The sequence below is a fragment of the Pagrus pagrus genome, assembly GCF_965226575.1.
Source record: "Pagrus pagrus genome assembly, chromosome: 12".
NCBI classification, from domain to species: Eukaryota; Metazoa; Chordata; class Actinopteri; order Spariformes; family Sparidae; genus Pagrus; species Pagrus pagrus.
In genome coordinates this window covers 5517272-5535289 of record NC_140196.1, presented here as the reverse complement: position 1 = coordinate 5535289, position 18018 = coordinate 5517272, and the positions used below count along the sequence as shown (strand labels likewise).

At 44.9% G+C, this 18018-nt stretch overlaps 1 protein-coding gene across 4 annotated transcripts in view; it reads right to left on the bottom strand.

Annotated features, from left to right (window-relative positions):
* Window positions 1-18018, bottom strand: part of LOC311267074 (SPRY domain-containing SOCS box protein 4-like) — an 82748-nt gene that overhangs the window by 39207 nt on the left and 25523 nt on the right. Inside the window, exon 1 of one of the 4 annotated variants that reach the window (XM_084369913.1) lies at window positions 9381-9579. The exons of the other annotated variants lie outside the window; for them this stretch is intronic. The gene's annotated coding sequence lies outside the window, so the exon portion shown is untranslated. Of the gene's footprint in view, window positions 1-9380; window positions 9580-18018 lie in introns of those variants that run through there. 4 annotated transcript variants of the gene reach the window in all.

Below are 18018 nucleotides of genomic sequence, written 5' to 3'. Positions count from 1 at the left end.
CTACATAGTGCCTCTTTTAACAATCATTACTCTTCAACACTTCCCCCAAAGATGATATCTCACACACACACACACACACACACACACACACACACACACACACACACACACACACACAGACACCTCAGTGTGGTACAACTGACGTAACGATCTCTTCCAGGAACAGCAGCTGGTGCTTCCTGTTAACAGGAAAAAGAGTCAGTCACACCTCGGGCAGACAGGGAAGTGGATGACACAACTCTCTGTGTGTCTCATCCATCAGCCGCACGTCTTTACCTCACGCACCACAAGCAACCCATTTATGTGTACTGAGCCTAACTGACGCTTCTTCTGGTAAAAGTGTCTCACGCCTCAGTCTATTTATGTGTCAACACTGCAAGTATAAGAAAAAATACGTAGAGGGTTGAAGCCCGCTGTGCTGCTCTCTGTACTTTATAACCATGTGTCTAAATCTATACACGATTCAACGTGAAGTGGAAAGGCGGTAATATTGAGCCGAAAATACATTTAATTTCACAGAGGCCGCCGTTTGTATGTCTCTGCACTGCAACGTTAATATAAATGACATACAGTGTTTTTATTTTTAACCACAGACTGATGACACAGGCACAAATATTCTCACCAAACCAGTCAGCCGCCACACCACAGAGTGAGGTCATGGTGTAATTCTGTGTGAAATTCATATGCCCTCCACACACACACACACGCACACGCACACGCACACACACACACACACACACACGTCCGTCTCATTTTGGCCACTTGCGTTTTCCCATTCTCCGTCTTTCTCTTTTCTGTCTCTCTGGCTGTGAATGAGGTCATGGCAGCTGGCAGCCAATGTGTGCCACCACTCAGTTCACTCCTCAGCATGAGAGGGTTCAGTGCTGGGACACACACACACACACACACACACACACTCACACTCAGACGCACAGACAGCTGCCCCAGTGTGTGTCATCGCGGCTGGCAGGTGGGTTAAGGGTGGACGCTGCATGGAAGAATCCAGAGTCGTCGCTGCCAAACTTCAGCCAAAGAAAACACTATTTAACACTGTACAAACTCTCAGTGTGTGCGTCTCAGCTGGCCCAGTCAGGCACAGCATGTGGATGACAATCTGGCATTATGGGCTGTCATCAAGGAGGCACTTGATCTCTGACCCCGTGTCGTCACGGTCGCCGTTGCGTAGTAACCTCTCAAGAGGCTGGCGGTGGGCTGGCGCAGCGTCTGCTGCTGCGAATAGCGGCAACATGTTTCAGCCATCTGTTGTTTACTTTCCCTCCATCTCTCTCTTCTTCTGCAGCCAACTCATTTAGGACCAACCACAGTCGTCCCCCCCTCCCCTTTTCTGTACTTTCAGCGGGGTCAGACAGGTAAGGATGGGACAGAGGACCGCATGGTGCAAACACACACACACATGCAAGTGATGCAACGATTTAGAGCTGCAACTAAAAATTAGGAGTGCAGAATTAGGAGAATTAACAATGCTGACTGTTTCATTTTTACTTAGTTGTCAACTTTCATGTCATTTTGAGTTATTTTTCAAGAAATGAAAGTCAAATATTTTCTGATTCCAGCTTCTTAAATGTGAATATTTTCTGGTTTCTTCAGTTCTTTAAAACATCCAACTGAATATTTTTGAGCTTTGGCAAACACTGATCAACATTTTTCACCATTTTATAGACCGAACACCTACTTGATTAATTGAGAAAACATTCAACAGATGATAATCATTAGTTGCAGCCCCAAGTGAGACGTTAAAATGTCAGAAACATCTCATTCTAACAAAGCCAAAGGTTTGACATGTAACAAGCGCATATCGAGTGCATTTTCTTCCTCATTAAACTTTTGAAAAGGTCATTTTAATATTTTAAATCGTTCACATCCTTGCCTCCCTGCTAAAAATCTTCTCAGCTGCCTTTCTTGGCGCATTGCTACATTACTTGACGTGCTACTGCTCCCACCTACTTCGCCTAATAACACAAAACCAATGACAGGAATGTGTAATGCCATAAGCAAAACCAAATAGGGACACATACTTAAAACACTGCTCCAAAATTACACGTTACCTTTAAGCTTCACTAGAATCAATGTCTTGACTAATTGTTTCAGCTCTGATGTGATTTTGAGGTCGTTATCGCTTTGTAAATATCAAAGTTCGTCAGCGGACGGATGAAGAGACCGAAGGATAAGGAGAGAGACTGGGAGCATGAAGAGCAAATGAGTACACTTGGCAGACTATAAAAGAAATAAACTGGCTTGAGAGAGGTGCAGCACAAAGGTCAGTGAATCTGAGACGAAACGGAGCCGACAAGTTACATTAAAACAGAAAGTTTTCTGAGAGCCTTGTCAAAAAAAGTGGAGAGGGATGAGATGAGAGGACGGACGGACAGACAGCAGCGAGCACCTGGTGTGTGGGCTGTCTTCATCTGGCTTCTCCTGCTGCACAACTAACAAGCTCCACTCACTAAAAGGCATGTGAAGGCGGTGTGTGTGTGTCTGTGTGTGTGTAACATTGTATGAGAGGAGGACACAGTGTCTATGTGTGTGTGTGTGTGCGTGCGTGTGTTTGTGCGCCTCAGACTGTGTTTTCATCTAAAACTGTCTAACCAGCTCTTACTGGGCAGACAGGCTTTGAAGACACACACACACACACACACACACATATATATACACATATACAGACAGACACACACATACAGGAACCTTTCAGTCATACCGCTTCGCCCTTCAGAGAACAGGCTGCATACCTCTGTGGGCTTTTCCACAGAAATCACGTCAAGATCCAAAGCACCATCGTTAATATCAACATATGACTAACAGACAACAAGTTTCCCAAGTAATGCTAAATAAAGAAGCATTTACAGTATCAGTTTGGCCTTTATTTGCCTTTACTGGACAGCCACAGTGAAGAGGAAGACAGGGAAAGGGGGGGAGGCCACTTAATTTATAGTAAATTAAACTTTAGTTTAAGGGGCACTATGTAGTTTTTGGAAAAGATTAATATTTAGAATATTAATCAGGTACTAATACAAACTCAGAAATAAGTATTTTTCCCCCATAACTGAATAAACAAGCTGTTCTCAGAGGGAAATAAGGTCCTCAGAACACTGTTTGAAGCTAGAAAAACAGTATGAAATGTATTCAGTCATGAAAACAAAGAGAGTTTGTTTATTTAGTTTGTTTAAGGATGAAAAATCACTGGATGAAGATCTTTCTCTTCTGATTAAAAAACAATATAGTGCACTTTTAATGTTTTTTTCACTGTTAACAAACAATGAAACGGTTTAAAAACAATTTATAAAACAACTTTTTTATCATAAAGATGCAGCTGATGTGTAAAATACTTTTCAAATGGCTAATAAATACCTTGTAGTTCATCCATAATCATTATCTGCATTGGGTCGCCAGCTGGAATCGAACTGACAGCAGTTGCTGCGTGCGCTGTAACCACCCGGCAAAACAAGGTGCTCCAAAAACAAGATTTACTGTACGTGTGTGATGGCTCGTGTGTCTGAGAGAGGGTCAATCACAGACAACCTGGGACCCACAAGGCCACACAGGATCCGGGTCACTCAGCCTTCCTGCTGTTCATGCATCATCGCCTGGCCTGAGAGTGTGTGGCTCATGTGCGCGTGTGCGTCGCCCTAGATCAGCTTGTCCACGAGTTATCATCCCAGCCACCTGCACACACTGTGACAGCAGCACAAACAGCTGTTGTCTTGCACCACTAATGCATGGAGACAATGGGGGTTTGCATGGCGGTCACATCTTGTTATCTGTAAATGAATAATTTAAAGATATCGTGAAGGAATAGTTTGATATTTTGGGAAACTCTCTTAATGAGAGTTAGATGAGGAGATCGATAACGCTCTCATATGTGTCTGTTCAGTTTAAGGCTCCAGCCAGCAGCTTAAGCATAAAGACTGGAAACAGGAGGGACTGCTGGCCTATCTGTCTGAAGATACAAAGAAAATAAGTGTATTCCCCAAAGTGTCAAACTATTCTTTGAAGAAATGTTCCTTCTCCTCACTTAATACGCGACTGGGGACATTTATTTGGCAAGACATGCAATGAAACATTTAACAAAACTGCAATTAAAACATTGCATGCGTCTGTTTCTGTTTCGGTTATCACATGAGAAAATTCAGCGGCTTCCTCCTGAAATATTGAGGCGTCTGTCTTTTTCTGGGGGTAAAACTACGTGTCGGTATTTAAAATAAGTCAGCAGGCAGGCTGCAAAATGCACATTGTGACTCGCCTTTCATGGGTCGCTGAACTTGAATTATACTAGTCGCAGTGAATTCTGATTTAAGAGCAGAATTAGAGTGTCAATTTAAAAACTGCTCACTCACTGATACGCTGGTCAAGCTCGAAACTCATCACGGAGAGCGGCAGAGCGCTAAGAAAAAGTTTGAGAACAGGCCGAGGCCAGACATATTGTTGTGTTGCTCACTCCTTTTAACTCAAAGACTTTCATTCAGGGCCTAAACCTTGACCACAGCACTTTTTATCACCATTATATAACTGATTTAAATCCACTCCGACCTCATGTGAACCTTCGCTGTCATGCTAAATTACAGCGACTTTGCCTCATTCCTATGACGTCCGAAAAATGATTCACAAAGTGGTCACTTCTTCCATTTTCCACTCCTGAGGGGAGTGTATAAATACAGCGCTCACATGAAAACACACGCAGGAAAACAGACACACACATTTATATTATAACTCTTCATAGCAACAGCTGTACCCACTAGATTAAACAAACTACCATCCTCTTCGCATTGCTGACATTCATTCCTACTGAGGGAATCCCGGGGTAGCTGGAGATGCCAGAGCTAGACATAAACTGTACCGTCTGGCTCCTCGCAGGTTGTCAAACTCCAGACTGGGACTTTAGACTTATCTCGCAGCCGATGAGAAGAAGAGGTCCACTCATGCACACGTCTCAGGACTTATTAGGCAGTTGTAGAAGGAAATATCGCTCCTCTTTCATCACTGTCTGGAGGTGTGACTTTTTTATCTTCCCTGTTTCCTAACACACACTGTTATCTATCCTTTTTCCCCTCCACTATTCTTGTTGCTGTGGTCACTGTTACCAGTGTTACATCGTGTGTGGGCACACAATTATAAACTGAAGGTGTCTGCAGCGTTTAGCAGCACAGAGCCACCGCTTGACTCCCCTGGGCACGTCTACGTGACGTTGCATGTGCGACACATTTTCCACGCCACAGGTGAGAAGGCCACGTAGTGAACTGGTTTCATTGTTTGTCTGTTTTGAGTGTTAAAGAGTCTGCACGGGGTGTTTTTCATTTGAAAAGTGACCTATATGTTTGACTTCCTGCCTGGCTCAATCGGGTCCATGCAGCTTAAGACGGTCGCCGTAATCTCGGCGCATATTCTCTGCTGAGCAGAGCGGAGAGCTGCTCATTGGCTGCCGCTGAACTGCACCTTGGCACGCCTGCAACAACTACAACTACAGGCATCGTCTAGAATGGCCGCGATCGGTTCCAGTTGGCCATGTCAGGGCTGGAGCGTGACGCAGATTCGCCCTGTGGAAACTGGGGATCAGTATGTACCTTAAAAACTGGAGTAATCGCCGCCCGACTTGACCGCACTCGACACCTGGACACGGTTGTACAAACTGAAATCCGCTGAAAGGGCGACTACACAGAGCCCCAGCATCGCCAAACAGTCATGGGGTGCCATGAAGGCATTAGCTGGTGCTAATTTGTCTAAACTAGGCCAAGCTAGCCTTAATGAGAAGCTAACATGACAAACAGCATGTACTTAACGTGAGCGTTAAAAGATTACAACTGCTCTGTGGACGTCACCTACAGTTGTTGGGATCAGTGGACATATTTAATGGATGTGTGAACTCATGTTAAAGATCAAAGTACAGCAAGCGCTCTGCAAATATTAACTGTCATCGATAAACATCTTTTCCTGTAAATGTAATCAGAAACACTGGTGTTGGCACAGGGTGGGAACATTTTCCTCGCCCTTACTGAACTTTCTTCTTCTACATTTCTCTCGACTTTCTTCCCCTCTCCATTTATCTCTGTCTCCCATCTCCCTGCCCGCCTCTCTTTCTCTCTGCCTACTGTACCAGTAAATCCACGGAGACTACAGCAGAGCTGACACACTATCAATTGGTACAAATTATCTCAGGCCTGCCACCAAATGCCCCGGCGTCTACCATGTGGCAATCAATGCGAGCTCAGCACGCAGGAAAAGCGGGGTCTGCAAAACACCCACCACAGGCGAATCCACACGCAGCTGCATGCTAGTACACATGCTCAGTGGCGCGCACACAGCCCCCCCCCCCATCGCACAAGGAGAAAATTGACTATGCATGTATTGTGGAAGAAATGACCTTTACGCACACAAGCTGATGGTTGCCTTCAGTGAAATTTCCCTGATGCATCACTTTTGTGTATTCCCTCTTCAGTCAGAGAAGCTGTCTCTCTCTCTCTCTCTCTCCTACTTTCTTTCTTCCATCATTGTCTGAACTCAAAGTAACTCCAGTCATCGTCTCCCTAATGAATCATGTTCCCTCTCCCACATCCTCCTCCTCTGCTCATATTAATCTGCTCGTCTCTTGAAATGAAAAAATTCCTCCGAAAAACTCCCTCGCTCTTTTTTTACTTAAATGCTGAACTTGATTCTTTCGTGATCTAGGAATTGAAACTAAACAGACGCCTAAAAATAATAAAATACCTTGGAAACAGACAGATTTAAATGGGGAAGACGCTGCTACTAAGTTCTTATATTTCCTCACCTCTGCTGTGACACCTTAAAATCCATGGTGCCCTAAGGGAAGACTATTAGTGCTACAGTGATTGAGCACTCCTTTACGGACACCTACGCAAAACCTATTCATCTCTCTCTCGCGCGCACACACATGCGGACACGCACACACACACACAGAAAGCCTCGGCGGTGCCATCCATAAAGCTCTCCGGGGTAGCAGTAGATTCAGGTGGCAGATTCACAACCGCAGCAGTAATGAAACTGAATCAAAGTCTGCCTGAATATGACGCACTGCTGCCTGCCTCGCTCATTTAACATCCAAACCGCTTGCACAAGAGTGTGATGAAACGTGTCACACCCACATGAGTCACAAGCCGTGAATCTCTCTTTTTATTTTTTTTCGAACGTCGTCATGATGGAATCACGTCTAAAACAGCATCTGGTCCACTAATTTTTGGTTGGTTTCGGGGGATGGTTTTAATTTTACTTGACAGAGGGAGACTTTAGCGCTCTCTGTAGAGCTGAAATGATGAGTTGATTTATTTATGAGTCAAATGGCAGAGGATTCTGATAACTGATGGATTTAGTTATTTGGTAAGCAACAAGACAAAAAGGCCCAAAGACGTCAAACTGACATCGATGAACTGGTGTCGCCTCACTTCGCCTGTGTCTCGGCCAGAAAGCTGCACTTGAACACACCGCGACAACTACAGCCAACAGCCAACAAGCTTGTAGAAAGGTTATCGTGTACTATTCAACTACTTTTGTAGAAGGGCCAGATTTGAAATAAAAAAACAAAAAAAAGTACAGAAGGGCCAGACTTTCACATTCCTGATGTCTGACCTGCAGAGCTTGGAATTTACCTTTTTATTTATTTAAGTAGTAAAGTAGGTTGTCAGTTAGATTCCTGTAAATACCCTAAACTGTCATTAGTTAAGGTTTGTCTCCTCGAGTACTCGAGAAAATTATCTCAGGAAAACAACATTTGTTATTCTGTGATAATGGCATAAATAGTTTGTGATCTCAAGAAAACAAATTAAATTGAACTTGTTACCACGGGATAACGGAGCAAATAATATGTCTGACCCATGATTGCTTAGGGCTTCTGTATTTTTGTGCTAATCAACAGGCGTAATTAATGAATGGGCCAATTAGCCGACTAACAAAATGAGCAAAGGGCCGGAATGAGGTTGTTAAAGGGCCACATTTTGAATAGGTCTGATGTACAACATCTTAGCTCAGCATGCTAACCTATTCACAAAGTACAGGAACATAATTAATTTTCCAGGTATTTGGTTTAAAAATAAAGTTTTATACTAATAAGAATCTGACCTTGCTTGGCACCATGAACGTCTGTATAACATCATGTCAATCCATCCAACTGACCAAGACACTTCTAGACCCACACAGCATCGCTGTCATATAAACTTTCCTTAACCTGAGAAGAGCATTTTCACTTGTTTCTGACATTAAATCGATTAAGCAGTTCACACACACCCACACAGACACACACACACACACAGATGCACACGTTTAATGACCGGCGCACTTGTCTCTCTCACAGTGGTGCTCTCCAAAATTGCTCTGTGCTAAGTGGAACAAAGGCTGCTGTGCCAGGACATTGGACAGGGAAAAAAGTACATCCACACAAGCACAGTGACACTGAGCAACCTCGACGCTGTTCTCAAACTGCAGCCGGACACAGGCAGAAAATGAAGAGAGAGAGAGGGAGAGTTTCATTTGACAAACAAAAAGCGCAGGAAAAGAGAGGTTACTCAAATCGAGGGTCTGACTATAAAAAGCAGGCAGAGGCTGCGGTGGAGGACGGCTGTACGGATTTGGCAGAAATAAAGAGAACACAAACAATGGAAGGGACAGAGAGAAAGAAAGAAACGGAGGTCAGCAGCTGACAAAACAAAAGGATAAAGTCAGAAAAGAGAGCTCCTATCTCTCTATCCCAGGATGGACCACACAAATACACCAAAGCGCAGCACACTGTGAGAAAAGCTACTGCAGGCGGTGCAGAGCAAGGCGTCAGATTAGGGGTGTTTGTGACATATAGACAAACAGTGTGTTTAAAAATAGAAAGCAGGATCTATCCTATTATTGTATGTGAGCGGGGGGAAATCCTAGGGTAGCTTATCCCAGGACTCTCAACTCTGTATCTCTGCTTAACAAAAGCACACACACACTCACACACACACACACATTTACACACTGGGGTATCCCAGCTGGCCAGCTGGGGCCTCGAGACCATTAAGAGAATTAAAGGCGACAGAAGATAAGCAAGAGAGGGGGGAGAGAGGGAGGCAGGAGAGGCTGAGTGCACGGTAGCATCCACGGGAGAAGAAAATGTTGAGCGTATCGTCAGAAGGTTAACAGCAGCAGCAGCAGCAGCAGCAGCAGCAGTGTGTGGGCTCATCTTGTTTAATGCAAACACAATGAAAAAGCCACTTTTAACCCTCAGGCATGCATTGTACATCCCTGCATCAATTTGCCACAGCTACACTATTTCTTCCGCACACACACACACACACACTCCTGAAATAGCAACAACCTCTTTCAGTGAGACATATTTCAGCGATGACACACAACACCTTGTAGACAGCACCACAGATCAGGACACTTACAGTGAATCTCCAGCGGCTCTTCTCATGTCTCGCTGCGTGTAGCTCCTCAGTCCATGTTCAAATCCAGACAGGCAGCCAAAACACAGCTAAACTCCTCCAGCCAGCCGCCGGCACAGCGAGAGAGAGAGAGAACCCGAGCAGACAGGAGGCAGAAGAGACCAGCAGCCGGCAAGTCGCACCGAGACAGAAAGAGAGAGACTCCCTCTTTCCTCAGAGAGCTGCCCACCTCTCTCCTCCTCCTCCCCTCCCTTGTTCCCTCCCTCTTTCCCTTCCCTGGAGCTTATCTGTCCCAAGGCTATCACTTCTTCCTCACACTCCCCCACCACCACCTTCCCCCAACACACTTGCGCTCCAACTCTTAAGAGTGTTTCCAAGGCAGCGGCGTCACGACGTTCTCCTCTGACAACTACAGACTTCGCAACGCCACTCCAGTTTCAGTTCCACTTCAGTCTTTCCGAGCGAGTGAGGAGGGCAGAGAGCGGGGAGAGAGAGAGAGAGAGAGAGAGAGAGACATGAAGGGCTGAAAGCCGATCCCCTCTGATCTCATCAAGCAAAGTTACCAACAGCAACCAGACCAGCAGGCAGCTGAGAGAAACACCCGGTTCACCTCCCTCCCTTCTTCTTCTTACAAAGAGCTCACACCGAGCCAGCCAACCAAACCAACCCCCGCCTCTCCCTCTGTTGGAGGCGCACACCAACACACATGTTCACATAAACACACACCCCTGCACGTGCCACATGCACGGCACGAGTGGAGGATGTGCACATTTTGGTCAGCAAGTTGAAAAATGCCAGTGATGACACGTTGACCGCAAGTTTATTTAGTCCAAAAACTACAAATATCACAGAAAACCATCAGGAGGAGAAAAAAAAGTTCAAAGTGTTTTTTTTTTCTCCTACATTCCTGCCGTTAACACATCACATCCAGTTCTGTCTGGGTGAGGACCTGCTCGGCTTTGTTCTGCTCCATCGCTCCCTGTTCCTTCCTGTCATCACGTCGTGTATCTGCCCACATTACTGCATAACTTGGCTCCGAGCTGATGTGATGACTAAGTCCATTTATCGGCCTTCAGTTGTCGGAGCCTTTTTCCCGCAGCTACATCAGTCATTCACAAAGTCGGGGAAGTGAAGGAAGAGTCTGGAAGAACGCCATCATGTGGCGTCTTTATCTGTCACTTACCAGAACTTTACACCTCCGTGTGGCATTCAAAGACAAACTGCACCAACATGCTGATGCACTTACACACACATGAACATTAACTCCCTCTTATAGGAGGACGTATGTGTGTGTTTGTGTGTGTGTGTGTGTGTGTACAGGCTTGTGCACACTTACACATACATGGGGCAGACTACAGTGTCCGCAGTCATGCAGGACTGAGGCCCAGCCGGCTCACTTCCTGTACAGACTTCCTTTTTCCCAGGGCTGCGGGGACCACCGGGGAACCAAACTCCCCACAACACCACCGTTCCCACTATATCATCGCCGTATCATTACATCACATGTCTGCAGAGGCATTCAAATGTAACGCAGTAAAGGAGTGGCAGGACACACATGCATACACAAATGTACATCACAGAGTTAAAGCAAGGAAGGTCGACATTTTAGGAGTTATGCTTATTTGCTTTCTGGTGGAGAGTTGCATGAGCTTTAGAGTTTGATGCACGATACGGATCTTTTTCAGCCGATACCGATATTTACCTGCTTCTCATGTCAAACAACGATAAGAAAACAGAAATGTTAACATTTACACATTTCAAAGTTCACATCCTGTAGTTTATGCACATCTGAGGGTAAAAAGTCTAAGATGTAGTGAGCAAAGATGGATGATTTAATATTCCACAGCTCAGAGAAAAATTGTGCGAAAGCTCGTTGACTTTTTTCTTCCTCTGTGAACATATTTGGCTCTCTGGTCTACCCAGGTCTTCTGCTTCTTCCTCTCTGTGTTTATTGGTGGATTGCCAACTAACTTTCAACCAACTGTATCAGAGTTTGTAGATGCTGTGCACAGAACGAAAGCATTTTGGCTTAGGCTCTATTTACGTATCAGTGAGATTTCACCAAGACTGATACGGAGCCGAGAATAAAATTTCCCAATACTGGGCCAATAATTCAGTCCTATATATATCTCGTGTATCCCTGATTGATACCATTGTATCTATCTGTTAAATGTGAAGCTACAGCTAGGTTAGCTTAGCTGAGCTGAACCTGCCAGTTCTGTATAATCAATACAAAAGACAAACAAACTTTTTAAAAAAGGCATTTTATAGGGGGTTATGTGCTTTTTCTGCTTCAGATTTTGTACATATTACACAAACATGATATGTTGTGTAAATAATTGAGCTTTATAAGTGCTAGTAGGTGGATTTTATGATAAGGGAAGCTAACTAGCTGCTGGCTGCTGTTGAAACAACATGTGGGGCTGCGTCGGTGGGGAGACTTGAAATAAAATCCAGGAAGTCGAGATCAACGACCCTGAAGAGTGGACGTAGGACGAAAAGTGGGTCGTGACCTTAAATTGAAGTACAGTCTGTGGTACCACCAGACAACTTGTGGAGACGTTAAACAAAGGTGAAACAGGTTCGTAAAAAATCTAAAGATGCACTTTGCAACACAAACGTTCAAAAACACACAGACAGGTACAGGAACACACACACACACACACACACACATGATTTGTGCACACGTCAAAGCCAGTCAATTGGCCTCATTCAGACTGAGAGTTGAGAAAGAGGAAACAAGCAGATCCGAACAAACACACACTGGCGGCTGTGGATCACCTGAAGCAGACATATGGGTTAGACATATTACCTTTGCCCCAGTTCATGCATGTGCGCACACACACCGAGCTCAACCTCCGAACTGAACCGCCGTTATTCTCGACAGCCGATGTAGGTCAGTGGTTTTGAATGTAAGCAGTCACTGTATGCTTGACATAATACACACAGGTAGAGGGAGGAGGGGGCTTTGAAGTGAGCTTAGAAATGTGGGGGAGAATCTGAGGCCCTGTTTCCACGAAACACGTTGCTGCGAGGCCAAGTCCAGGTTTATGTTTAGGATTTTCGTGCTTAAATTCTGATTGTCTGTGTATAAACTAGTTTAATTGCTGTAATCCTGACACTTATATATTTTATAATCCTGTTTGATGCAATAACCCATCAATTCCCCCACAAAGGCCAATTAAGTGTTTTTCCTTCTAAGTCCTTGAGGAGGATTGTAGGAGTCTGCCTCCGTAATATGACAAAGAGACAAGACCCAGCGATGCTGCACTGATAGCGAAGGCTCAGCTGTACAGACAGTGTGCCCACAGACAGGTTGACTTTGCGAGTATATGAGGGCTCAGCTCATTATTTTGCTGCTGATAATTTACAGTTTAATTTGCATGTAAAATACGAACCCACACACTCAGCCCCCTAATTCTGCTGGATTAGAAGCTTTTCCGGGTTTTAGTTTCGGGGAGGCTTTGCTTCAAACCAGTGATCACTAAAATTGATTGTGTTGTCCAGCATCACGGCAAAGCACGCTGCATGTAAAGGCGGATGTTCCCTGATAAAGTAAATATACAGAATATTTCACAGTTTCACCATCCGTGTCGTCACTCTGTAAACTGTCCCTACACTCCTCTGCATAAATCACCACTAGCATGCATTACACTCCTGCACTGTCTAATAAAAGCGTTCAGACTCACCTCTCTTATCCCGAACGAAGAACCAAAGATACAGTTTGACTTTAAAGCCTCAAACGTAGGACTGAGCCTGCGGTGCATCCCCCATCTTCTCCAAAGGACCCTGCTGTAAATTGCCCCCTGATTTTCTGCCTCAAGGCACATTCACACTTAAGGGACCCCATGGGGCCAAGGGAGAGTGCATGTGTGTGTGTGTGTGTGTGTGTGTGTGTGTGTGTGTGTGTGTGTGTGTGTGTGTGTGTGTTTGAGTTAATCTGCAGGACAATGGGGACCCTGTCCTTACCCTACACACACACACACACACAAACACACAGAATTAGGGCTAGGGGCCTCACAGCTGAGCAGCTTACTGACAATAGAAACTGGAAGTGTGTGTGTGTGTGTGCATTTGTGGGTGTGTACGTGTGCGTGTGTATGTGTGTGCGCGCGCCGGCTCCTGCCAACACACGTGTCAAACACAAAGCCATCCAACTGTCCACACGGCCCAGGGGAGAAGGACTGACAGAGAGGGAGGGATGGATGGATGGACGGTCGGACGGGTGGACGGCGGAGGAGAAGAAAGGAAGTGGGAGGAACGAGGGGTCTGAAACGTGCCGCCTCGGGGGTGAAGGGTGAGGACAGTTAGAGGCAGAGAAAGAGAAAAGAGAAACGGTAGATGGTAGAATTACATGTACAGATGGTTGAGAGAAAGAGCATTTGGATGAGGAAATAGAAGGGGGAAGTCGATCAGCTGTTGTTTTCACATACATTAATATCTATGTAGTTGTGGGGACCCTGGTTTTCTACTCTGACCTTAAACTGCTTTCGCATGAAATTTACAGGAATAGTTTGGGAAATACGCTTATTCACTTTCTCACCGAGACTAAGATGAGAACATCTATGCCTATTTGTGTTTTACGGGGGTAATGTGCTCGACTATTTCCTGGCCAGGGGGAGTGTTTCTTGGAGTCTTGACGTCAAGAAGCCACTGCATCTGGTCAAGAAATAGTCCCTCACAAAACCCCCCTTAAAACCACAACGTGCCCTCTTCACACTCGGGCTTTTATAAGATTAAACAAAAGAGATTTACCATGTCAATAAGTGAGCTTTAGAGGTGCTGGGAGGCAGATTCTGTTACCTTTGGCAAACCGTTTTCCCTGTTTCCAGTCTTTATGCTATGCTAAGCTAAGCACCACCTGGCATAGCTTCATATTTAGCATGCAGACATGAGAGCGGTATCAATCTTCTCATCTAAATCTCAGTTCTAAAGCAAATAACTGTATTTCCCAACACGTTGAGCTCTTTCTTTAAATCAAAGTCTCAACTGGGATCAAGCATCATCAGCCATGGAGTCATAACTTTCAAAAATCCCTCCAAATTCTTCCCCTAAAATGTTTTTTGTGTTGCTGTTGCTAAAGCCTGGTAAGGTTTCCAGAAGGGTTTCCAATGCAACAAAAAAGCCCCGCCTTACATAGTTTTTACATCATCTGTACTCTCTCCATCGCCCATTTTCATCTCTGAGTTTAAGATATTTATCTTGCGAGGCAACTCTGCTCTCCCCTCTGGGTGTGGCTCAGCTACTTTCCTATTTAGCACACTTGCCTTCCCCTGAGTGACTGACCTGTTTCTCTTTTTTTGAATCTCCTGATGATCCCTCAGGAAATCTCAAGAGTTCTCAGAAACTCAGTATGTTAAAAAAAAAACCTACTCTATAGTTCCTCTTAAACAGAGATCATCCAATACCACTGTCATTTACGGCAGCTTTGCGTAGATACAACGTAGATACAGCGGTGGGATTTTAGATCGCAGGCCGGCGCTCTGAAAGCAGAAGAGCTGTGACTTTTAACACAGCTGAGCAGCGACATTGCTTTAACAACAATAACACTGGTGAGTGATACGCGGGCACGCCTGTTTGTGTAATCAGACACAGAATAGAAAAGAATCGGTTGCTGCTCTTCGTCTTTCAGTCGGCTGCTAATTGCTGCGAGCTGCTTTTAAAAATCCTCCGGTGGTGAGTTGCACACTTAACACGTCTTCAAAACATTACACCCCTGTCCCGTCCTGCTGGTTCCCTCCACACAGATGTCGGTTTGGCACTACCTCCCGGCTTGAAGACAGAACAAAGACCCATTTTGTGTTCGTCAGGGTGGAATAAAGTACAACACTGCCACCTTGAAAGGACTGTGTAAAATGGGTTTAAGGTAATAATGCATGGTAGACATTTTGCCATTTCAGAAAATGTATGCCAATATCTAATCCTACTCTAAACCCATCTTAACCTTAAACTAACCTTAATTTAACTAAATCAAATCCAAATCTAATCTTAATTCTAATCCGTAGATTAGATCTCAACCCTCAGTCCTCACCCTAGAAGACCCCCTAATAATAAAAGGAGCCATGCCTGCTGAAAAATGTCCTCACATCACAAGGTCCTCATCTGTCTTTGCCTGTAAGGACGTTCATAAGAAGAGAACACCAACATTCAGCTGTCGTACTGTGTGAACACAAAGGAAAGGCTCTCTGAAGCACAAAGCCACTCCACTCCTTTCCTCTACACACACACACACACACACACACACACATCGGTACAGATGCTGGCCATCCGAGTACAGCAGGTAGGCATTAATTCAGCCTGGCTGCACAATCAATGATGGCAAATGGAGGCAGCAGGAGGGACGGACAGCGATCTGCTGCTTTCATTTCCGTCTCCCTCTCTCTCTCTCTCTCTCTCTCTCTTTCTCTCTCTCCATTAAAACACAACCCCTCCATGTCTTGTTTCATTATGGGAAAGCTCTCTAAGTGAGTCACAGTCTCACTTTGTGCAGCACGCATGGAGTTTTCTCTCTCTCTCTCAGACTCAGACATTTATACTGTCTCTGGTTTGGTTTCATGTCTGTGCCTCACTCTACAGTACACAGTGTGATGAAGGAAACGTCTTCACACGCACTTCTGAAAACTTAAATGATAAAAGTTTGCGATATGCACCAACGTCGTCGGACTGCTTTAGTCAACTTTACACTGTTGTTCAGCTTTTGTACTCCACTTGAGTCATGTCAGCTTTTTCTCTTCACATCAAATTATCAAAATGATCCCCTTCAGAGCAGTTACAAATTTATCTTAGTTGATTTCACGTCTCTGCACGGCTCATTTCTTTCTTCTTATAGCTGCCTGATGGCCTCTTTCTCACCTTCCTCCCTCCAGCCCTTCACCTCTACCCTCTCCTCCCTCTCTTCCCCATTGCCTCCATCTCTGCTCATCCATCCATCAATCAGTCCAGCACCTCCCTTGCCACTCCTCTCCTCACAAAAATTGTCCCCGCAGCCAATCCTCTTCCTCGGGTCTCCCCTCCCTCCACCGTCCCTCCTCCCCCCTCTGTTCTCCAACATCTGCTGGTCTGCGTCTGTCACTGCTGACCTCTCGTTGCCACGTGCCAAGTCCTCCTCTCAGTGTCCCACAGAGACCCTAAATCATTAACACACACGCACAGATCGGCCTGTGATAGGCGGCTGTCTCCCACCCGCCAAGGCCGGGAAAGGCGAACAAATCTGCCCTCTGATTGCAGACACTCATTACATTGCTGTATCATTTGTCAATTAAATGTCTTACAAAGGGCAAATCCTTCAATTAAAGTGGCTTGGACAACATGTGCAGAATCTCAACAGATTTAAGATCATCACTCTGAAGCGCTGATTACATTAGAGCTGCAGACACATGAGCGCTGACACATGCATTTAGGTTTGAGATGCACTGTGCTGAAACACAGCACGGCTAAAGAGAAAGCTGTGCTTTTTACCACAAAACAGCTAAAAAGTTAAGGCCTCAGTAGCAGAAAAGTAATATTGGTAAATCAGTTTTACTGGACAACCTGCAAGGCCAGAAGTCATAAGTGTCACCTCAAAGCTGCACTGTAACGTTAGCTCGTGCTCAGGCTGCAAGAATAAGAACATTACTGCCATATATTGCAATATACAGCAGATTACCACAGGGACAGAAAACACAACATGTCCTCGGTATCAGATTGCTTGTAGCATACTGCCGCCTCTCCAATATGTGCTGTTTTACAGACTTTTCACTTGTTTTTTTTTATGGCTCATGGCATTCCAGACCTTTTATTGTCAACATGATACACATGAATGAACACGTCACACTATGAAAGCAGCTTATCTTTCATTTCACTTCAAGGTCTGACAACACCTGAGATACTACAGGAAATGGGGGAGGAAAGAAAACCACAGTGACACATATCAAACATCCTCTCATCACACCAGTCAAGTGCAGACACATCTGCTAGCCATACGTGAGGTGTGTGCTTCCAGCCCACAAGGACGAGGCTACTGTGACACGATATGTGTACAATATTTGCACTGTTTTTCTAGTGAATCAACCTCCTGTTTTGAAATCTGAGTCATGACCTCAGGTCAGAGTCAAGCAGACAGACGATCAGATTAAAGAACAGGACAGACAAAGGTAGGTTGGTGCAGACAGTTTCAACATACATCTACACATGTGCACAGAAAAACAAGCTGTTTAACAGACAGGCAAAGGAGTATGGATTAAAGGAGAAGTTCACCCAAAAATTGAAAATGCAGTCATTATCTGTTCTCCGCCGTGCTGATGCAAAGTCAGGTTAAGTTGCGTAGCCTACAAAACATTTCTGGAGCTTCACAACAAAACAGCGTTCTCCAAAACAACTGAAGTAGATGGGGACTTGTTTTTATATTGAAAGAAACTACAGAAGAAAAAAAACAAATTGTCACCACACAGCGCACCTTCCCCAGTGTTCATGACCGTGTTTTTATCTCATGTGTTTATGTAGACACCCGGGGCCAAAGGTGCAAGGTCAGTCAAAAACGTAAACAACAGGCACCACACACAGACACAGACACAGTAAACGTACAAATATCAGTAAACATACAGACTCCCTTTACTTACTCAACCCACATTTACTTTCCTTACTGCCTTTTCCCTCATCTCTG